Below are 25,576 nucleotides of genomic sequence, written 5' to 3' on the forward strand. Positions count from 1 at the left end.
CCCTAGCAACCTCTTGAGCTGGATATGACTGACCTCACAAAAACCTTCTGAGTGTCAGATAGTGTGGTTTATAAGTGAAGCACACATTTTATATAATGCTTAGAAGTAAACAAGGCGTACATTTTTAAATAACTAAAATAATATAATTGGATTGTTGGTAATACAAAGGATAAATGCTTGAGGAGATGGATACCCCATAATCATTATGCCTGTATCAAAATATCTCATGTACCCCATAAATATATACACCTACTATGTACCTACGAAAATTAAAAATTAAAAATAAATTTTAAGTTCACAAAGTACATAATTATGTATCATTATTTTCAATGCTGAAATAACTCCCTGGATTGAGATGATGCAGGGACTTCAACTTCCAGTTCAGATAAAATGGCCTAGATCTGTTCTCCTACTGCCCCTACTCACGAAGCACAACTGTAAACCACTGAAATAACAAGCAAAGGAAAATCCAAAGGTGGTAAAAAGGCAGTAAACCAATTTGGGACCCAAGGAATGGAGAAACAAAAGAGCAGCAGAGTGTTTCATGTCCTCACACCCAATAGAAGAAGACAATTCAGACCTGGCATTTCCCAACCACCAATCTAGCAAGAGAAAGCAGCTCAGATAGTCACATTCCTCCACCAAAATAAATGGCAACAACTCTCTGATGTTGTCCTGAAAACATCAGAAGGAGATCAACTGGAAGCCCAAATGGCAATAAAGACCACAGGAAGCACTCTTCTTCCCTACTTGGCCTGAGGCTGTTTTCCACCTAGACACAGAGAGGCAAGTAGGCGAAATTCAGGGACCCAGCCATAGCAAGTGGCTCAGGTTGGGCCAAGAACCTCTTCACTTGCCCAAAGTTACCAGGACAGGGGAGAAAAGAAGAGACCAGTAGGTGGGTCCCACCATAATCCTCTCCCATCTGTAGACAATCAGAAACCCAGCATGGGGAAACCCCTTCCAGTGGGCGCTCCAGTAGGATCAAACAAACCAAGCAGACTGCAAAGTCTCTAAAAATTAAACTGCCATAGAACCACAGCCCACTCCTAAAATAAAAATTTAAATAGGGCCCAGAGCCTCCTAAGGTAACAGATAAAATGTCCATGATGTAACAAAAAACACCTAAGAAAATCATACCATAAATGAGAAAAGAAAATCAACCAAAGCCAAAGTAGAGGTAAATCAGATGTTGGAATTTGACAAGAATTTTTAAGCAAAAGTTTCAACAATATATTAACAAATTCTACTGCAACAAGTGAAAAAAACACAAACAGCCATAATAAAAATGTTTCCACAATTATACATTATCCAGAAACAGGTGAAAAAATGGAAAATCTCAGCCAAGAAACAGAAGTTATTAAAAAAAGAAGCATAGTCTTCAGATATCTACTACAGAAAAATTAAAAAAAAAAAAAAAAAAGCAAAGCCAGCTGCAGTAGCTCACACCTGTAATTTCAGCACTTTGGGAAGATGAGGCAGGAGGATCACTTCTGCTCAGGAGGGTAAGACCAGCATGGGCAACACAGTGAGACCTCATCTCTACAAAAAAATTTTACAAATTAACTGGGCATGGTGGCACACACCTGTAGTCCCAGCTACTTGCCAGGCTAAGGTATGAAGATTGCTTGAGCCTGGGAGGTCAGAGCGGTAGTGAGCTGTGATCACACCACTGCATTCCTGCCTAGAAAAAAAAGTAAATAAAATAAATAAGCAAATAAATAAAAACTAAAAAGAAGAAAAAAATTAAGACAACTAAAAAGTACAATAAATTTTTAAGGTGGGCTCAATAAAAACATAGAGATGGGCTAGACATGGTGGCTCACGCCTGTAATTCCAGCACTTTGGAAGGCCAAGGAGGGTGTATTACCTGAGCTCAGGAGTTCAGGACCAGCCTGGGGAACATGGCGAAACACCATCTCTACAAAAAATATAAAAATTAGCCAGACATGGTGGCTTTACACCTGTAGTCCCAGCTACTCAGGACGCTAATGTAGGGGGATGACTTGAGCCTGGGAGGTGGAGGTTGCAGTGAGCCAAGATCGTGCCACTAACTCCAGCCTGGGTGACAGAGCCACACCCTGTTTTGGGGGGGAGGGATGGAAATGATGGGGAAGAAAATCGTTGAACTTGAGGACAGGAAAGTAGAATTCACCCAATCTGAACAAGAGAAGAAAATAAACTGAAAAAAGTAGTAGCTTTAGGGAACTACAGGGCAATTAAAAAAAAAAATCCAACATTCACAGCATCAAAGTTCCATAAAGAAGGAAGAAAGGGAGTGGGGCTCAAACACTACTTGAAGAAATGATGACTGAAACATACTCAAATTTAGGGAACACTAACTTGCAGATCCAAATAGCTAAGCAAATACAAAGAGGATAAGCCTAACGAAATTCACTCTAACATCATAATTAAACATTCAAAAGCTAAAGACAAAAAAAAAAAAAAGACAAAAAAAAAACCTTGAAAGCAGCCAGAGAGAAACAACACATTACCCATAAGGGAACACCAATTCAAATGACACCAGATTTCTCATCTCAAACCACAGAGGCCAAAAATAAAAGTGGCACAGTATTTTTCAAACATTGGAAAAAATGCAACTGCCAACTGGGAATTCTACATCCAGTGAATTGCCCTTCAGAAATAGTAAGGAAAAAAAGTATATTCTCAAATGAAGAAAAGTTAAAAAAAAAAAAAAAAGTCTCTAGCACACCTATCCATAAACGCTGGCTGAAGAAAATTTGCTGAACATAAAGAAAATGATTTTTTTAAAAAGGAATGTCGAAATGCCAAGGAAGAAACAACAGAAAGAACGGAAATATAGGTATAAACAAGACTTTTTCTTCGTTAGTTTTATAAATCATATTACATGATGGAAACAAAAGTTATAACACCATCTGATACTCAATTATATTTAAAATTGGAGAAGGTGAAAGGTAAAATAAAAGTGAGGTTTCCACACTTCTGTTGACGTATAAAAGTTGATACTCGTAGACTAAGTCATGTATGCATATAATAACCAAAACAGCCACTACAAAACCGAGATAGACTCAAAACAACATTATAAATCAGTCAAGATGGAATCCTAAATAAAGGTTCTAGTAATCTGCAAGAAGACAAGGAAACAAACATTCACGCACTACCAGAAAAATTCTTAATTTATATTAAACCAGAAATGTAACAATTTCTGTATAAGATTCATCCCGGCAATGCTAACTTCACAGCAGACTAACACTACATGGCTCACATTTTAAACACGATGGAAAAGTAGATCCATGCTTTTACGTGTTTTTTTTTTAGTAAGCAATCTTTTCCTACCATTAACATGTCAAGGATCACCTTGGAGTACACTTAATAAAAACGCAAAGTACACACAGAGATTTACAATTTTAAAGACAAAAAAAAAAAGCTCCTATTATGCGGTCCCAATGAGACGTGAAGCCAGATGGACTTCCTGGGGACTGGGGACTTGGAGAACTTTTCTGTCTTACAAGAGGATTGTAAAATGCACCAACCAGCGCTCTGTAAAAACTCACCAATCAGCACTCTGTAGCTAGCAAGAGGATTGTAAAATGCACCAATCAGCACTCTGTAAAACGCACCAATCAGCGCACTGCAAAATGCACTAATCAGCGCTCTGTAAAACACACCAATCAGCAGAATCCTAAAAGCAGCCAATCGCAGGGAGGATTGAAAAAAGGGCATTCTGATAGCACAGGAAACAGAACATTGGCAGAGACAAATAAGGGAATAAAAGCTGGCCACCCCAGCCAGCAGCAGCAATCTGCTCAGGTCCTCTTCCACACTGTGGAAGCTTTGTCCTTTCTCTCTTCACAATAAACCTTGCTACCACTCACTCTCTGGGTCCATGCCATCTTTAAGAACTGTAAAGCTCACCGACCGCGAAGGTCCATGGCTTCATTCTTGAAGTTAGAGAGACCACGAACCCACCGACAAGAACCAACTCTGGACACATCAACAATAAACTCAAAAGTCTATGACAAATGGGGACTCTGTTGAGCTGTCTATAAATACTTTAGATTTGGTACAATTACACTGAAAATTGAGTTCATTTGAAATGTTCAAAAAGAAGTTCCTGTTAATCTTCAAATGGTGCTTGTTATAGTTTAACAGCTCTGTTAAATGCATGCATTAAATTACTTGAGTTACCCAAGTGCAGCAGCTGCTCCTAACTGTATATGGTTAAGGACTTTAACTGGCCATCTTCCTCAAATTCTATTCCTTCTTGACCATTCTCAACAATTCTCTTTGTAGTGATTTTTCTGTCATTAGCCATTTTAGTAGAACCTGATATCAGTTTGGAAGTGCCCATCCCACTACCACCAAACGACACAGAAGAGAATGAAGTGAACCCCCATGACCTAGTGACCTGAATGAAACAAATCTTGTATCAAAAGAAGAAAATCCACTTCCAAAAGATGGAAATCCACTGAATGTGGAAAAAATGACTCTGTCCCTTGGCCTCCTCAGGGACCCCATTCCAAAAAAAAGTCTTCAAAAGGGTCTTCAAAGAAGTCAAATAAAAATGGGTCTCTTCCACCAAAAAAATACCCTGAAGACATCATCTGGGTTACAGAAGGTGAAGCCAAACTCAAATGGACTGTCAAAATAACTTCCACCTCCTCCTCCACCATTTAATCCTTCTTTGCCATATCTGTCATAGATGTACCATCTTTTAGCATCTTACAGCACCTCACATGCCTCAGCCACTTGTTTTGATTTTCTCTCTGCTTCTTCTGTAGTCTCAGGAATCTGGGTGCCACTTCGGTGCCAGTTTCCATTACGCTTTTTTAATATCCGTGGGTGAGGTATGTCTCTACACACCTAGAACTTCATAGTAATCCATCATGTTTTAGCAGATAGTTGGAAGAGGACTGAGGATGCAGGTGGCAGGCGATGGGACACAGGGGAGGTGGGGCAGTGGCCTGGATGCTGTGGGCTCTGGATCACCTCTCGGCTAACCTGAGTAGATTTTTTAATGGCCCAATTATATGTTGCTTGCAAGAAATTTAAATTCAGCAACATAACAAGTTAAAAGCACGAGAATGGAAAGATATAACAATAAATTTTTTAAAGCAGAGTGGCTACATTAATAACACAATCAACCAACAGGGTCTTCTTGACCTATGTAGAGAATATTCCACTCAATAACAGCAGAATACAAATTTTTTTTCAAGTACCCATGGAACACTCACCAAGACCATAAAACAAACCTCAAAAAACTTAAAAGAACTGAAATGGTTAACAGTGTATTTTCTAACCATTAACTAGAAATCAGTAACAGAAAGACAACAGGAAAATCTCTAAATAGAGGAATAAACAACATACTTTTAAAAAGTCCATGGATGAAAACAGAAGTCTCAAATTTTTAAAATATACATAAAAATAAATGAAAATAAAAACATAACACACATCAAAATACATGGGATGCAGCTAACCACAATCAGACGCACTAAATGCTTACATCAGAAATGAGGAAAGATCTCAAACCAGTAATCAAATTACCAAAAGAAACTAAAAAAGAGCAAAATGAAGCCAAAGCAAGAAGGACGGAATTATTAAAAGAAGAAATAAAAGAGGAGAATAGAGAAAATCAATTAAACAAAAAATTTGTAAGCCTCTATCAAAACTAACAACAACAACAAAAAAAGACAAAGAGAAGACACAAAACATCAGGTATGAAACAGAGGACATCAGTACAGATCCTATAGCAGTTTTAAAAGAATACAAGGGAATACTACAAACAATTTTATGCTCTTAAATTTGACACCAACTTCTCAAAACCACACTAGCAAAACACAACCAAGATGAAATAGAGAATATAAATAACCCCACAGCCATTAAATAAAACTGATTTCTTAATTTAAAAGCCCCCCAACTGCTGCCAAGAAAGAAAAAAAAAAAAAAAAAAAGCAGCTGCAGGCTCAGATGGCTTCACTGGTGAATTCTACCAAACATTTAATGAAGAATTAATACCAACTGTTCACAAACTCTTCCCAAAACTTGGGGAGAATATTCTTCAACTCATTTTATGAGATCAGCATTACTGTTACCAACACAAGACAAAGACATCACAAGAAAAGAAAATGACAAGCCTATAACTCTTACAAATGTAGCTGCAAAAATCCTCAACAAAATACTAACAAACCAAATCTACCAACACATAGAAAGGATTATGCATGATCATGTAGGATTTATCTCAGAAATGCAAGGTTGGCTTAAGATTTGAAAATCAATATAATATACCACATCAATAGAACAAAGTCCAAAAACTTTTATTTTTGGCAAATCATCTTAGATGAAGAAAAACATTTGATGAAATAAAACACCATTTGCACAATAAAAACACCCAACTAGGAAAGGGAACTTCCTCAACCTGATAAAGGCCATCTATGAAAAATCAAAGCTAATATCATATTCAAAAGTAAAATAAGTGCTTCCCCCTAAGATCAGAAATAAGACAAGGATGTCTGCTCTTGCTACTACTTCTATTCAACACTACAGTAGAGATTCTAGCAAGGTAAATGATATGATTTGGTTCTGTACCCCACCCAAATCTGATCTCGAATTGTAATCCCCATATGTCAAGACAGGGACCTGTAATCCCCACGTGTCAAGGGAGGGAGATGATCGGATCACAGGAGCAGTTCCCCCATGCTGTTCTCATGATAGTGAATGAGTTCTCACAAGATGTGATGGTTTTATAAGCATCTAGCATTTCCACTACTTGCATTTCTCTCTTCAGCCAACATGTGAAGAAGGTCCTTATTTCCCCTTCATCTTCTGCCATATTTGTAAGTTTCTTGAGGCCTCCCCAGGCAATTAAACCTCTTTATAAATTACCCAGTCTTGGGTATTTCTTTATAGCAGTGTGAGAATGAACTAATCCCCAAAGTTTACTGTAAATTTTGATTAACTTACAGTAAATTAAGCAAAAAAACTGAATTAAATGGCATTAATATTGGAAAAAAAAACTGTCTCTATTTCCAAATGACATGATCATATATATAGAAAACCCTACGGAATCCACTAAAGCTACTAGAATAAACAAGTTCGACAAGGATGCAAAATTTAAAACAATCAATTATATTTCTGTACACAAGCAATGAACAATTCAAAAACAAAATTAAGAAAATAATAAGCACTTATAATAGCAAGAAAAAAATTAAGTACTTGGTAATAAATTTAACAAAACAGGTACAAGACATGTACACTGAAAACTACAAAACATCCCTGAAAGAAATTAACAAAGACCTAAACAAACATCTAATGTTCATGGATTGAAAAATTTCATATTGTTAAGAGGAAAATACTTCACCACCTACTGATTCAGTGCAACTCATATCAAAACCCCAGAACCTTTTTTTTGCAGAAATGGACAAACTAATGCTAAAATTCATATGGAATTGCAAAGGACCAAGAAAATCCAAAACAATGTTGAAAGAAAAGAACAAAGTTAGAGGATGCATACATTCTGATTTTAAAACTAACAAAGCTACAGTAATCAAGACACTGTGGTACTGGCATGAAGATAAACATATAGATCGAGGAATAGAATTTAGAGTCCAGACATAAATAACTAAATTTGTGGTCAATTTTTTGGTTAAATTTTATGTATTCTTTTTTTTTTTTTTTTCTGAGACAGGGTCCCGCTCTGTCGCCCAGGCTGGAGTGCAGTGGCACGATCTCAGCTCACTGCAAACTCCACCTCCTGGGTTCAAGTGATTCTCCTGCCTCAGCCTCCTAATTTTATGTATTCTTTTTATAGAGGCGGGGTCTCATTATGTTGCCCAGGCTGGACTCCAACTCCTGGGCTCAAAGATCCTCCTATCTCAGCCTCCAAAAACAGCTGAGACTACACGAGTGTGCCCACTGCACCAGGCTAAGTCAACCAATTTTTTGACACCAAGACAATTCAGTAGAGAAACAAGTCTTTTCAACAAACCAGTGCTAGAACCAAGGAATATCTACATGCAAAAGAATGAAATTGGATGCCTTCATCATTCCATATACAAATATTAACTCTAAATGGATTAAAGACCTGGCTCAGTGGCTCATGCCTGTAATCCCAGCAAACGCAGGTGGATCATTTGAGCCCAGGAGCTTGAGACCAGCCTGGGCAACATGGCCAGACGTCGTTTCTACCAAAAAAATACAAAAATTAGCCAGGCGCGGTGGCTCACGCTTGTAATCCCAGCACTTTGGGAGGCCGAGGCGGGCAGATCACGAGGTCAGGAGATCAAGACACAGTGAAACCCCATCTCTACTAAAAATACAAAAAATTAGCCAGGCGTGGTGGCAGGCACCTGTAGTCCCAGCTACTCGGAGAGGCTGAGGCAGGAGAATGGCGTGAACCCGGGAGGCAGAGCTTGCAGTGAGCCGAGATCGTGCCACTGCACTCCAGTCTGGGCGACAGAGCGAGACTCTGTCTCAAAAAAAAAAAAAAAATACAAAAATTAGCTGGCCATGTTGGCATGTGCCATAGTCCCAGCTACTCGGGAGACTGTAGCTGGAGGACTGCTTGAACCTGGGAGATCAGGGCTGCAGTGAGCCTTGATCGTGCCACTGCACTCCAGCCTGGGTGACAGAGCAAGACCTTGTCTCCAAAAAAAAAAAAAAAAAAAAAATTAGTTAAATGAATTAAAGACCTAGAAGTAAGAGTTGAAGCTTCAAAAGTGTCAAAAGAAAAGTCTAATGTGGTGGTGCATACCTGTAGTCCCAGCTACTCAGGAGACTGAGTCTCACTCAGGCCGGAGAGGTCAAGGTTGCAGTGAGCTGTAATAGCACCACTGCACTCCAGACCAGACAAAAAAGCAAGACCTTGTCTCAAAAAAGAAAAAAAAAAAAGCTATACAACACCAACAGCATCAAAAAGAATACTTAAACTTAACTAAGGTGGCAAAGACTTGTACGCACTGAAAACTACAAAACACTGATGAAAGAAATTAAAGACACAAATAAATGGAAACACATCCCATGTTCATGGATTAGAAGACTTAATGTTAAAATGTCCATACTACTCATAGCGATGTACAGATTCAATACAATCTCAATGAAAATCCCAATGGCATTTTTTACAGGAACACAAAAACAATCCTAAAACCCAAACAGAACCACAAAAGCCCCCGAATGTAGCCAAAACAATCTTGAAAAAGAACAACAAAGCTAAAGGCCTCACACTTTCTGACTTCAAAACATATTAAAACAGTATGGTACTGGCATAAAAACAAGACATACAGACCAATGGAACAGAATAGAAAGCCCAGAAATAAACCCAGGCATACAGAGGCAACTGATCTTCAAGAAAGGTGCCAAGAATCCACAACAGGAAAAGAACACTCTTCAATAAATGGTACTGGGAAATCTGGGCAGCTATATGAAAAAGAATTGAATTTTGACCCTCATTTTACACCATACATAAAAGTCAACTCAAAATAGATTAGAAACTTTAATAAGGCCTGAAACTGTAAAACTCCTAGAAGAAAACATGGGAGAAAAGCTTCATGACACAGCCATGATTTCTAGGATTTGATACCAAAAGCACGGGCAACAAGTGTAAAAACAGACAAGTGAGATTACATCAAGCTAAAAAGCTTCTGCAGAGCAAACAGATCAATCAACAGAGCAACCAGGCAACTTATGAAATGGGAAAAAATATTTGCAACTACACATCTGCTAAGGGGCTAAAATCCACAATATATAAGGAACTCCTACAACTCAATAGCAAAAAATAACAAATAGCCTGCTTTTTAAATGAGCAAAGGACCTGAAAAAATATTTATTCAAAGACAACATACAAAAGGACAACAGGTATATAAGCAGATGCTCACCATCAGTAATCATCAGGAACATGCAAATCAAAACCACAATGAGATACCATCTCACACCAGTAAGAATGGCTATTATTAAAAATCAAAAACTAACAGATGTTGGTGAGGCTGTGAAGAGAAGGGAACACTTAAATATTGCTGGTGGAAATGTAAATTAGTTCAGCCACTGTAGAAAACAGCTTGAAGATTTCTCAAAAAAACTTAAAACAGGCCAGATGTGGTGGTTTACACCTGTAATCCCAGCACTTCGGGAGGCTGAGGCAGGAGGATCACTTGAGTCCAGGAGTTTGAGGTTGCAGTGAGCTATGATCTCACCACTGCACTACAGCTCAGAAGACAGAGCCAGACCCTGTCTCAAAAAACAAACAAACTTAAAACAGAGCTACTATTTGACCCCACAATCCCATTACTGGGTGTATATCCAAAAGAAAGAAATCATTATACCAAAAAGATACGTGAACTTGTATGAACAACCATTATCCAAAAATAAAAATAACAAGTATTGGCAAGGATGGAAAAATTGTAAACCCTGTGTACTGTTCATATGAATGCAAACTGGTGCATACTATTTTTTTTTTTTAAAGTTCGGAAGTTCCTCACAAAACTAAAAATAGAACTACTGTATGTTCCAGAAATCCCACTTCTGCATATTTATCCAAAAGAACTGATAATGGGTTTTGGGTTTTTTTGTTTTCTTTTTTGAGATAGAGTCTCACTCTGTCACCCAGACTACAGTGCAGTGGCACAATCTCGGCTTACTGCAACCTCCCGTCTCCCGGGTTCAAGTGATTCTCCCACCTCAGCCTCCCAAGTAGCTGAGACTACAGGCATGTGTTACCAGGCCCATCTAATTTTTTTTTGTATTTTTATTAGAGACAGGGTTTTACCATGTCGGCCAGGCAGGTCTCAAAACTCCTGACCTCAAATGACCCGCCCGCCTTGGCCTCTGCCTCCCCAAGTGCTGGGATAACAGGTGTGAGCCACCACCATGGATTTTTGAGGAAATATTTGCACTCATGTTAACTACAGCAGTGGTCCCCAACCTTTTTAGCACCAAGGACTGGTTTCATGGAAGACAATTTTTCAATGGGTCAGGGATGGTTTCAGGATGAAACTGTTCCACCTTAGATCATCAGGCATTAGATTCTCAAAAGGAGCACGTAAAACAGATTCCTCACCTGCGCTGTTAACAATAGGCTTCACGCTCCTAAGAGAATGTAAGAGAATCTAATGCCACTGCTGATTTGACAGTAGGCAGAGCTCAGGCAGTAATGCTCACTCACCTGCCACTCACTTCCTGCTGTGCAGCCCAATCTGTAACAGCCCTCAGCAGTCCATAAATATATATATACACATACACACACACAATGAAACATTATTCATCCTTAAAGAAGGAAATTCTATAACGTTGACAACATGGATGAACCTTAAGAACATTATAAGTGAAACAAGCCAGTCACAGGAGGCCAAATACTGTATGATTCCACTTTTATGAGGGATTTAAGATAAAGTAGTCAATCTCATAGGAGGAGAAAGTAAAACAATGGTTGCCAGGGGATAAGGGGAGGTAGAAATGAGGAGTTGAGGCTGGGTATGGTGGCCCACACCTGTAATCTCAGCACTCTGAGTGACCAAGATGGGAGGATCGCTTGAAGCCAAGAGGTCAAGACTACAGTGAGCTGTGATCCCACCACTGCACTCCAGCCTGGGCAACAGAATGAGACCCAGTCTCTATAAAAATAATTTAAAAATTTAAAATTAGCCAGGCATGGTGGCAGGTGCCTGTAGTCCTAGCTACTCAGAAGGCTGAGGCAAGAAGCTTGTTTAACCCCAGGAGGTTGAGACTGCAATCCGTTACTCTGCCACCGCACTCTGGCCTGGGCCACAGAGTGAGACCTGGTCTCTCAAAAAAAAAAAAAAAAAACAAAAAAAAAACAAAGCGCAGTTGCTATTCAATGGGTATTGTTTAAGCTATCCAAAATGAAAATGTTCTAGTGATCTGCTGTACAACATTGTGCTTATAATTAACGATACTGTATTGCACACTTAGAAATTTGTTAAAAGGGTAGGTCTCATATTATGTATTTTTTATTACAATAAGAAAATTTTAACTGTTATGCTTCAAAAGACACTATCAAGAAAGTGAAAACAACCCACAGAATTGGAGAAGATATACGCAAATCATTTAACTGATAAGTCTAACATCCAGAACATATAAAGAGCTCTTAAAACCCAACAATAAAAAGACAACCCAACTAAAAAACAGGCAAAAGATCAGAAGACATTTCTCCAAAAAATACATACAAATGGCCAATAAGCAGATGAAATGATGCTCCACAGCATTAGCCAACAGAGACATGCTAATCAAACCATGAAATACTGCTTCACACCCACCAGCATAGCTATAATCAAAAAGACAGTATGAAGTGTTATCAAGGATATGGGGAAACTGGAACCCTCATATACTGCTGATAGAAATGTAAAATGGTAAAGCTGCTTTGAAACATAGCCTGTAAGTCACTCAAATGGTTATACAGAGGTACCACATGACTCAGCAATTTTTCACTCCTACATACACATATACACAAAAGAAATGAAAACAAACGTTCACATAAAAACTTGCACATAGACGTTCACAGCAGCATTATTCATAATGGCCAAAAAAAAAAAAAAGTAGAAACAACCCAACAAATGATGAATGAATACAAAAAAATGTGGTAAACCCATATAATAGATTACTATTCAGCAATAAAAAGGAATGAACTGCTGACACATGCTACATCATGTAACACTACACTAAGTAAAAAGCCAGATATAAAAGACCATCTACTTTATGATTCCATTCATATGAAATGTCCAGAACAGGCAAAGTCCTAGAGACTGAAAGTAGACTAGCAGTTGCCAGGGATGGGGAGGAAGAGGGAATGCAAATTGACTGCTAATGGGTAGTTTCTTTTTAGGGTGATGAAACTGTTCTAAAATTGATTATAGTGATGGCTGTACGTCTCTGTACACTGAAAACAACTGAACTGTATAGCTTAAGTGGGTGAATTGTATGGTATATAAATTATACCTCAGTAACACTGATTAAGGAAAACTATATGATGGCTGGAATTTGCTTCAAAATAATATGGAAGATCTATGTAAACGGAGAAATATCCTGTGGTCATGGACTGAAGGACCTCTATATAATAATAAAAAAAAAAGATCTTCTCGAATTCAAATATAGGTTTATTCAATTCCTATCAAACTCCCAGCAAGATTTTTTTTGTAGATACAGATGTGCTTACTCTAAAATTTATACGGAAAGGCAACAAAACCAGAAGAGCTAAAACAATCTTGACAGAGAAGAATGAAGTGAGAGGAGGCACTCTACTCGATAAGACTTACTATAAAGCTATAATAATCAAGACAGCATGGTACTGGAGGGAAGGCAAACACACTTATCAATGGAAGAGAATAGAGAACCCCAAAACAGAGCAATACAAATATGTTCAACTGATTTTTGAACAGTTTGGAAGTTTTTTAAATAACTAAACATGTACTTGCCATACAACCCAGCAATCCCACTCTTGGGCATTTATCTCAGAGAAAGGAAAACTTTTGTTTACAAAAAACCCTGTACACAAATGTCCATAACCTCTTTATTCATAATAACAAAATACTGCAACATACTAAAAGTTCTTCAACAAGTGAATGGCTAAACAAAGTATGTATACAAAGTATACATACATAAACAAAGTATGTCATTCTGGAAAGAACAAAACTATAGATAGTAAACAGTTTGCCAGGGTACAAGGAGGAGTGTTGGAATGGGGTGGGAATATAAAGGGATAGCAAGAGGAGGTTCCTTTGTGATGATGCAATAGTTCTGGATCTTGGGCTTGGTGGTAGTTACATGAATTTATATATGGGATAAAATTGCTAGAACTGTAAACACACAAAAATAAGTGCAGGTTTAAAAAGCAGTGAAAATGATATAAATTCTGTAGTGTGGTTAACAGTAATATACCAATGTCAATTTCCTAGTTTTGATGTCGTACTAGAACTTTATTAAGATGTCTGGGTGAAGGGTACATAGGACTATGTACTAATTTTGCCACTTCCTGTGAGTCTATAATTTTTTCAAAAAAGGTTTTTTTAATTTTTTCAAAAAAGGTTTTTTCCTTTTTTTATATAGTAGGGACAGAGTTTCGCCATGTTTCCTAGGCTGTTCCTGAACTCCTGAGTTCAAGAGATTCACCTGCCTTGGTCTCCCATAGTGTAGGGATTACAGGCATGAGCCACTGTGCACGGCCCAGAATAAAGTTTAAAAAAAAAAAATTAACATGTGAGGCCAGGTTCAGTGGTTCATGCTTGTAATCCCAGCACTTTGGGAGGCCAAAGCGGGAAGATCACGTGAGCCTAGGAGTTTGAGACCAGCCTGGGCAACATAGCAAGACCCCATCTCTATACAGAAACTAAAAAAAGAGAGAGGAGAGGGGGGTAAGGTGGAGGTATAGATGACATAAGCTTAGCCATTAATTGCTATATGAGAGTTCACAATATTCTGTTTTTCATCATTTAAGTTTTTCCATAATAAAAGGTTAGTAAAAATATAAGAAAGCCATATACCAAAATATTAAAAGGAGTTTCTCTTGATTCCATTTTTCTTTATGCTAATATGCATTTTAAGTTTTTTCTATTAAATAAATTTCTTATATAAAATTTAAATTTTAAATTCCAAAAAATTTTTAAATTTAAATGTCATATATAAATTTTTAAGGAAATCTTTGCTCATATTGTCTTTTTGGAGATGTCCACTGCCCCTGGGGCCACACAAATCACACTCAGACATTCAGAGCCTGGAAAACTCAATTCACTTTTTTTGTTTTGCTTTTAGGGAAAAAAATTAAATATAAAAGAACCCCAATGAGGGAACACTTATCCTATTTTATGGAATTGTTGCCCAATTTTTTAAAAAATTAATTTAAAAAAGAACCCCATTGATACTTCTTCTGACAATACACTGCTTATGCAATCTGAAAATATTTCATGTAAATATCCAATTTATATTTCCCCAATTACGTTTCACCTGAAGGTTCCAGTATCTTTTTCTAAAATTAACTAAGGGGCCTTGCCACAACAGATTTACAATCAGCACAATCATTCACCACTTTAGTGATCCTCACACAACAGAACAAATGTGTTAAGTTCAAGATACCCTAAGATGTTTCAGTAATTCTGGTTGAGTTTGCATTCAAAATTTTGCCTAAGCTATCATAACTAACTTTGTTTTGTTTTAAAAATTGTATGTGGTCTTTTTAAATTTTTCAGACATTTTCTTAAAAAGCAGCCACTGAAAAGTTTACAGTGGTAACAATACCATGCTGAAGAATTCAGAAATATGTGTGAATCTGAATAAGTAACTAATTCACTGAAAGACAATATTTCCAACAATGCGATTATTAACATTGTAATTTGATTAAATTTATCTGTATCAAGCAAAAGTGATGCCACACCCTTTCCCTCAGCAATGATTTAAACTAAGAAGTAGAAGTAATAAGAGACCTGAGCTCTGCATTATCTGTCCAACCTTGGGTAAGTCACCATCTCTCCATAATTCAATGTCTTCATCTACATACTGAAGGAGTTATACTTGTTAATCTTCCAGCTCCACAATCCTATGTTCTAATGTTCTAATATATACTTCATAACCTTTGACCCATGATCATTCTAACGACAACATTGGAAAAAGATTTATAATATACATGATATAGAGATATCAATTACATTACAAATAACTTTCATAGGTTTAAATCATTTGGGAGAATGTTATTCTCAATACATCAGATCAGGGTTTTGTCAACATCAGCACTACTGACATTTTGCAGTGGATAATTTCTTTGTCATGGGGACTGTCACACGCATTGTAGGAGGTTTATCTACCCACTAGATGCCAGTGGAACCCCCTCAGCATGCTGACCAAAAATGTCTCCAGATATTTGACAAAATCACCTCTGGTTTGGGAACTATTGCATTCGATTTAAAATGTCCAGGGTTTCCAGACAAGGGAAAAAGGAAGAAGACTGTTTTTGTTTTGTGATATAGGAGGAATGGCATAAGAAAGGACAGGAATGTTTTCCAGCAAAAGAAAAGGTCGGGCTGGGCACAGTGGCTCACATGTGTAATCCTAGCACTTTGGGAGGCCGAGGCAGGAGGACAGCTTGAGGCCAGGAGTTCGAGACCAGTCTGCTCAACACAGTGAGACCCCAGTCTCTATTAAAAAAAAAAAAAAAAAAAAAATTGCAACTCACATACTAGAAAAAGGTACCCTCTTGTATGAGGCCTAATGAAAACATTAATTAAATATTGTTGTGTGTGGCTAATGTAGTAACAATGAGAATAAAAGTATACAAGCTATGGGGAAATCCATAGGTATTCCATCCATGCCTTGTAAAGAATCCTCAATAAAGAGGTCCAAAGGTTTTCAACAGAGATTAATGACATTAACTTAATTCCTCTTCTCCCTAGCATTTCAAGGAGGCTAAAAGTGCTCAAGTTACTTACTCCCTATTCTAACCACTGAGAACATCCACATGAAAAACATATCTTCCCCCCGTTAAATACCATAAGCATCTACCTGTTGTAATCAAATGTAAATGTGGTACAAATCCCACTAGAAGTACCACTATGTAATATCCTCAAGTCCTCTGTTTTTAAAGAAAGGCCAAAGAAATCCAGTGTGGAGAAATTACTTTTAAATGTTTTAACAGAAAAGTAAACGTTCACATGTTCACTTTTTGGCTCAGCCATATTTTCCACCAAACAGACAAACACCCAGTTTCCTTAGTCTATTCTGGGATTGGTCACCAGACTGGGCATAAGAGACCCAGAGTCTATTCCAGCTCCAAAACAGACTGGTAATCTCAAGCAAATTATTCACTCAGGTTAAGGTTCTATACCTGTATCATGCTAACAATACTGAAAATCTGCCCAGAAACAAGCACAGAGAAACCCAGGACTTCCTCCTGCACCCAAAGGACAACTGCAAATATATTTTTAGATTTATTAAATCTAAAAATCTGAATAGGATTTTATTTATAGCAACATTTTAACATACTTGAAATTTCCAAACAGTGGTGCCTTTACCACTGCCCTCTATAAAATTAAGAAACGCTCTTGTTTAATCACACCATGCCTAATTTTGCAAAATTCTTCATGTAAACTCAACAAATCACAATTATTATGTAAAACAAAAAGCTGTTTTAAATTCAAGCTGTTGGAAAGAGCTTCAACTTTTGCATTTCCAACTCTAGCTTTCATTCTACTGCACAAGTAGTTCTTTCCTGGCATCGTAAAAGGTGTTTCACGAAGTCTGGAGAGCAAAAGTTTGCCCCACAGCCCAATTCTGGAAAGGCCTTAGGATTGTTCTTACCACTAGACAGGCAGGGTTTTTTAATATAAGGATACAGGTGTAGATTTTTTGCTCTTAATACCCAGTAAAAAGCTGTCTAGTAAAGCAAGTTACCTGCTGACCTTTTCACAGACATGAAACTGTAAACACAATGCAGTTCAACAGAAGATTTGTAAAAGAGGAGTAAGAGGAAAAACGGGTGTCCATCATCAGCCTTCGGCGGCCCCCCCGCTGTCTGGCGGACACTTGTTAGTGGCTGCGGAGAAGCCACTCACAAAGTTTCCCATCCCGCTGAGGGAAGGGGCCCTGATTGCGCCAGCGGGGCAGACCCAGAAGGCGCGGTATCTGGGAGGTCCGGCCGCCGCAGACGACCCCGCCGAGACCCCAAGTGCGCCAGCTTCTCCGCGCCCCTCCGCCGCCTCCTTCTCCTCCCTGCAGAGGGGCGCACGCGCACAGACACACGCATGCACGCACGCACGCACACACAAAAGGAAGGTGCTGGTCCCTGCATACAGGCACACTCACGCAGGACACACACACACACCCCCCCCAAAAAGAAGCGTGCGAGGTTCGCCAGACGGTGAGCAAAAGCCCGTCCTCCCCCACTTCCAGGGCCTGCTCACTTCAGGGAGCGCCCACTCGCCCAGCCACGGGCTAAGAGCGCAAGGACCCAGGCGGGCGGCAGCCCACCCGCCACCACGCAGCTCCACGCCGCTGTTCCACAGCCACCAAGTGCATAGCCAGCACAGTCCCGCCCGCGCAGCTGGCCCAATCGGGCCTGGGCTGCAAAAGCCCAGGGAATATGAGGGCTCCCTACTTCCAAGTTTCTTTAATAAAAATATTACATTTAATGATGCTTGTCAATATCCTCACCCCTACAAACCATGGCCTGTTTAAACCCCTTTCCTTAAAGAACCAGTTATCAATAGTATCCAACAAAACGCTGCAGAACACAGCTTTGTATTATCACACAGCCTGACAGTAAGAAATCTCTTTCAGTAGCCTCTGCCTTAATCCCTCCTCTTACTCTCTAACTTTTCCACACGCTAATTTACTCATTTTAGTTTTTCCTTGCCTTGCTGTTTTATATTGTTCCCAAAAGAAATCTTCTCTAAACCATCTTTCCATTTTACTTTTCTAATACTTGTAGTAACAAGCTTCATAAATCGGACCGGCGCGGAGACTCAGGCCTGTAATCCCAGCACTTTGGGAGGCTGAGGCGAGCGGATCACTTGAAGTCAGGAGTTCGAGACCAGCCTATCCAAAATGGTGAAACCTCATCTCTACTAAAAATACAAAAAATTAGCCGGGTGTGGTGGCGGGCACCTGTAATCCCAGTTATTCAGGAGGCTGAGACAGGAGAATCGCTTGAACCCAAAAGGCAGAGGTTGCCGTGAGGCGTGATCACGCCACTGCACTCCACTCTGGGCAACAGAGCAAGACGCCATCTCAAAAAAGAAAAAGAAAAAAAAAAGCTTCATAAATCACTTCCATGATATCTCCCACTTAGCTATTCAAAATCTCTCCACAACTTTTATAATTTTTATCAGCTCCTACCAAATCAATTCATAAATAACTTTCTCAAACACTGCGTTTTTCTTGTCTGTTCTCATTTCCTCAAAGCTAACACTCTCCAACTTATACAAATTTGCCCCAAACTGCCATCAAAGTTTGTGCATCTATTCCAGAAGCCCCCACAGTTACAGAAAAATCTATTTCCTAGGCTTGTCCCCAAAACCTTGAAAATGATCTTTCCAAATATTCTGTAACAATTCATTTAAATCATTCATAACTCAAAACTAGTTGGACTACTAGTCCCACTTCCCTTAAAACTAATTATATAACCTAATCAAATAAACAAATTCTAATATTACATGTATCTACACATACAGGTGTGTACATATGACAAGCTCACATATACAGGGGCCTGCAGAACAGCAAGTGTGCATTTCATTCTTTTTTTTTTGATACGGAGTCTCACTCTGTCACCCAGGCTGGAGTGCAGTGGTGCGATCTCGGCTCACTGCAAGCTCCGCCTCCCGGGTTCATGCCATTCTCCTGCCTCAGCCTCCAGAGTAGCTGGGACTACAAGCGCCCGCCACCACGCCCAGCTAATTTTTTCTATTTTTTTAGTAGAGACGGGGCTTCACCATGTTAGCCAGGATGGTCTCGATCTCCTGACCTCGTGATCCGCCCGCCTCAGCCTCCCAAAGTGCTGGGATTACAGGCGTGAGCCACCGCGCCTGGCCTGTGTGCATTTCATTCTAATCTCTTGGATATTGGCTCTTCTCAATTTTACAGGGAAAACTTCACCATGCCACCCTAGATGTTCAAAGGTCAAACCCCTATATTGTGAAGACATTTATCTATGTTGAATTAATATAGTTATCATTTAAAACACACTTCTCTCCATGTCTACTACAATCCTTCCCATCACCTTCTTTAAGATACTCATCATTGGCCTAACCCACACAATCCACCCAAATATTCAGAATATGCTCTCCCTCAACAAGGTCCAGTCTGAGGCACATCCTAAAAACAACTCTAGAATGAATCAGGCAGGGCTGCTACATGATGGTACAGCCAAGTTTCATGAGTTGAGCAAAGTGAGAACCCTGGGCCCTCTCAGGCCTTCAACACTCTGAGTCTCCAGAGATCTTTTGTTATTAAATTTGGTGGCTAAATAGATGTGGAAGTTAAGGCAGGAAGAAAGTGATGAAAGCCCAGGGCTAAATCCTGGAACTAATCCTGAAGCAAAGCTACACTAGGATGGAACACCAATACTACATATTTTGTGCCTTGTCATATTTTTCTCACTGCCATTTCATGTTTCTACATTAAATATGCTTTCTCTCTCTCTCTCTCTCTGAAACATGAACATCAAAAACTCTGATATGGGCCATGCACAGTGGCTCATGTCTATAATCCCAGCACTTCAGGATTATTAAAGTCATTATAGACAAAAAAGAAAGCAAAGAGTCCACTTTAGTTCTCTTAGGACATCTCATTCTTACCATGTGCCCCATTCTTCCACATTTTACCCGAATCTCTTTACTTATGCAAGTTTTTGCCAGTTTTTGCAAACAGAAAACACGATGTGGTTTTGAAGCACACAAATAGACATCTCAATGTCTCTATCATTGACAATATTTTTTTAAAAGCTGGCATGACATACTGCCACCTTTTATCATGGGTGGCATAGACTGTTCTTATTTGCACAGAGAAAAGAATACGTTTCTGACATCAGTTATTTCCTGCTCACTTCAGGGAGCGCCCACCTGCCTGCCCTGCCATGGGCCAAGAGCACACAGACCCAGGTGGGCGGCAGCCCACCCGCCACCACACAGCTCCACGCAGCTCCACGCCGCTGCTCCGCCAGCTGCTAAGTGCACTGCCAGCACAGGCCCGCCCGTGCAGCTGGCACAACTGGGCCTGGGCTGCAAAAGCCCAGGGAATATGAGGGCTCCCTACTTCCCAGTTTAATAAAAATATTACACTTAATGATGCTTGTCAATATCCTCGCCCCTACAAACCATGGCCTGTTTAAACCCCTTTCTATATGTTCTCTCCATATTTTCTCTGCTGCAAGCTACTCCCTCCTCTCGTATGCCTACAACTTCAACCTCCTCATTCATTTCCAGTCCATCTATTTACTAGATCCTATCAGCTTGCCCATGTTCTATTGTCAACAAACAATAGAAGATCTTTTGTCTTTTACCTTCATCTTTTTTTTTTTAGACAGGGTTTTTGTCTTTTTTTTTTAGACAGGGTCTCACTCTGTGGCCCAGGCTGAGTGCAGTGGTGCAATCATGGCTCACTGCAGCCTTGACTTCCAGGGCTCAAGTGATTCTCCCACCTCAGCCTCCTGAGTAACTGGAACTATAGGTGTGCACCACCACACCCAGCTAATTTTTTATTTTTGTGTAGAGACAGGGTTTCCCTATGTTGCCCAGGCTAGTCTCGAACTCCTGAGCTCAAGTGATCCTCCTGCCCCTGCCTCCCAAATCACTGGGATTACAGGTGTGAGCCATCATACTCAGCTTACCTTATCTTTAATACACTTCCACCTCATCTTTTGTTTCCAATGTCTCATTTCTTAACCCACAAATATCTTTCAGCTAAATTTATATCAGTATATTACACATGAATGGTTATGATTTTGCAAGTATTATTTATTTTCTAAACAAACTGTTGGGAGGCCAAGGAGGGAAGATCGCTTGAGACCAGAAGTTTAAGACCAGTCTGGGCAACATAGGAAGACCACATCTCTTAAAAAATAAATAAATAAAAATAAAAATTAAAAAATATATATATACATATATATAGAAAAGAAAAGTCAGGTATGGTGGTATACATATGTAATCCCAACTACTCAGGAGGCTGAGGCAGGAGAATTGCTTGAGCCCAGGAGGCAAGGCAGCAGTGAGCCATGACTGGACCACTGCACTCCAGCCTGGATAACAGAGAAGACCCTGTCTCAAAAATTAAAAAAAAAAAAAAAAACCAGAACTGGTAAATGTAACAAATCTAGCTACTTTTCTCAATTCCCGTGGCTCAACGATTCCAATCACTATCAACTCTTGCCCAATTATTGTGATCACCTGTCTCATCTTACCTGGCTTTTCCTGGACAATCTGCTTCTCTCATGACTAGCTATATCATTCTCCCACTCCTTCAGCTTGATAAAAAAGGACTTGCTGCTTCTTGCTCCCCAGGACCACTCCCTGTTATCCTATTACTAAATAATCACTTGGGAGTCACATTACTCACTGAAACCATTCCTTCTGCAACATCTACCAACCTCCAGAACACCCTCCTATTTTCCCTACCCAGTGACTTCAATTCTACTTGCTCCCAAATTCAGCCATTATTCTAAATGACTTCAACAAAGATGCTCAAGAACTTTCTACCCCTTGACCTTCAAAAACTCCTAAAACCTTCATCTGCACGTCAGCTAGCCACAAAGAAACTGAAAACAGAGCCATCAACTGAAAAGTGCTAGGCCGGGTGTGGTGGCTCACGTCTGTAATCCCAACACTTTAGGTGGCCAAAGCAGGTGGATCACTTGAGGTCAGGAGTTCGACACCAGCCTAGCCAACATAGTGAAACTCTGTCTCCATTAAAAATACAGAAAATTAGCCGGATATGGTGGCTCATGCCTGTAATCCCAGCTACTTGGGTGGTTGAGGCAGGACAATCACTTGAACCCGGGAGGTAGAGGCTGCAGTGAGCCAAGATTATGCCAGTGTACTGTAGCCTGGGTGACAGAGCGAGACCCTGTCTCAAAAAAAAAAAAAAAAGTTACAATCCACTAGGATTGTAACTTCAGAGACCACCCCCCTTTTCTTTATCCACAACTACTTTATATTCTAGTTGTAGACCTGCTCTTTACCTCAACTTGGCTTTATTGTCTCCCTATATAATTTAAACCTGTCCAACAGCCATTTTAACACTGTCCTCTCCAGAATATCATGACCTTCCATTATTCTCACTATGCATCTCCCCAGTGATACACAATCCTCACCACCTGTTTTCTCCACGCCCACGCATTGGGTGTTAAGCACCACCAGAAAGCTATGAAATCTTCCACAACAGATTTATTCTAAATACAACTCTCTGTCTCATTGACTAATCCAAATCATTTTCATATTTAAATCCCTAATCCCAACAAATACTCAAACGCTTCTATAAAATTCCCTCAAATCACACCTTCTCCACCTGTGATCAAATCCTCTTCACAGCTTCTAAAATGCTGTATCTTCATCCATCTGTTACTTCTTGCCTCCAGTTTTAGAATAAGAGTTGTTGTTCTTCCTTCTCAAACTAAACTTCTTTATTCAATTCCTGTATTTATTGCGTCCATATTCTTCCAACCCACTCAGTAAACCACCATGCACCCTGGTCTCTGAACTGCTCTCTTGAAGACCACAAAAAAAACAAAAACCAAAAAATCTATGTTCCAAATCGTATGATCCCCCATCAAAGTCCTTACCTGTTTTTTTTGTTTTGTTTTGTTTTTGAGAAGGGCTCTTACTCTGTCACCCAGGCTGGAGTGCAGTGGTGCAATACCAGCTCACTGCAACCTCCGCCTCCCAAGCTCAAGTGATCCTCCCACTCAGCCCCCCAAGTAGCTGGGACTACAAGTGCACGCCACCACACCCAGCAAAGTTTGTTATTTTTTGTAGAGATGAGGTTTCATCATGTTGCCCAGCATGGTCTCGAACTCCTGAGCTCAAGCAATATGCCCACCTCAGCCTCCCAAAGTGCTGAAATAACAGGTATGAGCCACCATGCTTGGCCAGTCCTTGCCCTCTTTTTGGCAATGACACTTAAGCTACCCACTTTGCTTTATGTCACTGTAGCATGATTCTACTCTGACCTCTCTGGTTGTTTCTTCTATCTGAAATCACTGCTGCTCTTCCTAGCCCAAATTGTGGATATTTTCCCAAGGTCTGACCTGGAACCTCCTATAATTCTCAGCCACTAAAGGTCTCATCCCTCACCACTGTTTCTACATTTTCATTCTTCATATGGCTATCTTCCCCCAGCTACCCAAAATAATCTTTAAACCATCACCCTCTCCTACAATCCAATTTACTCCTGAGGAATAAGAATATATAATGATTTCTTTTTAACTAGAATTGGAATATATAATGATTTCTTTTTAACTAGATTCTTCAACTATTACTTCAATTAACACTTCAATTATCAGTCCAAATAATTTCATAACCGTCAGTGCCCTAACTAAATCCAGAATTAGTAGCTGCAATTATCAACTCTATGTATGTATTCCCAACTCTATATTGGACTTCTTTTCTTAGCTCCAATCCAGTACTGATGCCTCACACACAGGTCAATGTGTCTTAAAACCCCAAAACAGTTCTGCTAAGTGATCTAATAATTTCTATTAATGGCACCATCAATCTCAGTCACCCAGATTAAAAGCCCTAGAGCTTTTCTTCAGTTTTCTTTTTCTCTACTGTTTCCCAAAAGCCCATCTGCCATCAAACCTTCCCATTCTTTCTTTGAGGTATTTCTTATAGCTATCCCTCTCCTTTTATTCCCACTATGACTACCCAACTTATACCCTCAATACTTCACACTTTTTTTTTTTTTTTTTTTTGAGACAGGGTCTCCCTCTGTCACCCAGGCTGGATTGTAGATTTCAGCTCACTGCAACCTCTGCCTCCTGGGTTCAAGTGATTCTCCTGCCTCAGCCTCCCATGCAGCTGGAACTACAGGCATGTGCCACCATGCCCGGCTAATTTTTTTATCTTTGTAGAGACATGGTTTCGCCATGTTGCCCAGGTTGGTCTCAAACTCCTGAGTTCAAGCAATCTGCCCACCTCAGCCTCCCAAAATGCTGAGATTACAAGCATAAGCCACTGTGTCCAGCCTACTTCACACTTTTTCCTATCTTTGTCTCCCAGTCACCAGGTTCTCTTCATTACAAAAAAAGAAAGGTCACCAGATTAGTATTCTTAAATATTCTCTTATTTACCCGTTCAAAAATCAACAATGGTTCTCCACTGCATACTGACTTAAGTTAAAACTCCTCAGACTTCAGCCAGGTATGGTGGCTCATGCCTATAATCCCAGCACCCTGGGAGACCGAGGTGGGCAGATCACTTGAAGTGAGGAGTTTGAGACCAGCCTGGCCAATATGGCAAAACCCTGTCTCTACTAAAAATGCAAAAATTAGCTGGGCGTGGTGTCACATGCCTGTAACCCTGGCTACTAGGGCGGCTAAGGTAGGAGAATCGCTTGAACCCAGAAGGCAAAGGTTGCAGTGAGCAGACATCGCACCACTCCAGCCTGGGTGACAGAGCAAGACTCTGCCTGAAAAAAACAAACAAAACTCCTCAGACTTCAAAAAACTTGAAACCATCCAATAATCATGGAATAGATAAATAAACTGTGGTATATTCATATGACAGAATACCACACAGCAATGAAAAAGAATAAACAACTGCCAAACATAACATGGATAAAACTCACAGACATGCTCCTTGAGAAAAAGGAACTAGACACAGAAATTGGGTTCCACTTATACAAAATTCAAAAACACACAACACTACTCTGTTATGACAAAAGTCAGAGTAATAGTTATTTTTGGTTGGATGAGATATCAGCTTCAAAATGGCACATGAGGCATCCTTCTGGAAGTTGGAAATGTCCTGTATATTGAACTGGGTGGTGGCTACATAAATTTATACCTAAGTATCCTTAAGACTGGAGCACTTTACTGTAAATATCTCAATAAATAAATTTTCAAAATCCAAGTTAGCCTGAATTTTGAGATAGTCTGCCTACTTTCCAGCTTTATTTC

The 25,576-nt window shown here is 39.6% G+C and overlaps 1 protein-coding gene and 1 pseudogene across 13 annotated transcripts in view; both read right to left on the bottom strand.

The window, feature by feature from the left end:
- The window catches only part of ZNF148 (zinc finger protein 148), a 144,632-nt gene that overhangs the window by 108,423 nt on the left and 10,633 nt on the right, over positions 1–25,576 (bottom strand). The window contains exon 1 of one of the 13 annotated variants that reach the window (XM_055260385.2): positions 17,370–17,747. The exons of 11 other annotated variants lie outside the window; for them this stretch is intronic. The gene's annotated coding sequence lies outside the window, so the exon portion shown is untranslated. Of the gene's footprint in view, positions 1–17,361; positions 17,748–25,576 lie in introns of those variants that run through there. One more of the 13 variants, XM_055260388.2, reaches the window with a different exon arrangement.
- Positions 1,304–17,355, bottom strand: LOC134735415 (dnaJ homolog subfamily B member 6-like; annotated as a pseudogene).

Source organism: Symphalangus syndactylus, chromosome 21, assembly GCF_028878055.3.
Source record: "Symphalangus syndactylus isolate Jambi chromosome 21, NHGRI_mSymSyn1-v2.1_pri, whole genome shotgun sequence".
Lineage (NCBI taxonomy): Eukaryota > Metazoa > Chordata > Mammalia > Primates > Hylobatidae > Symphalangus > Symphalangus syndactylus.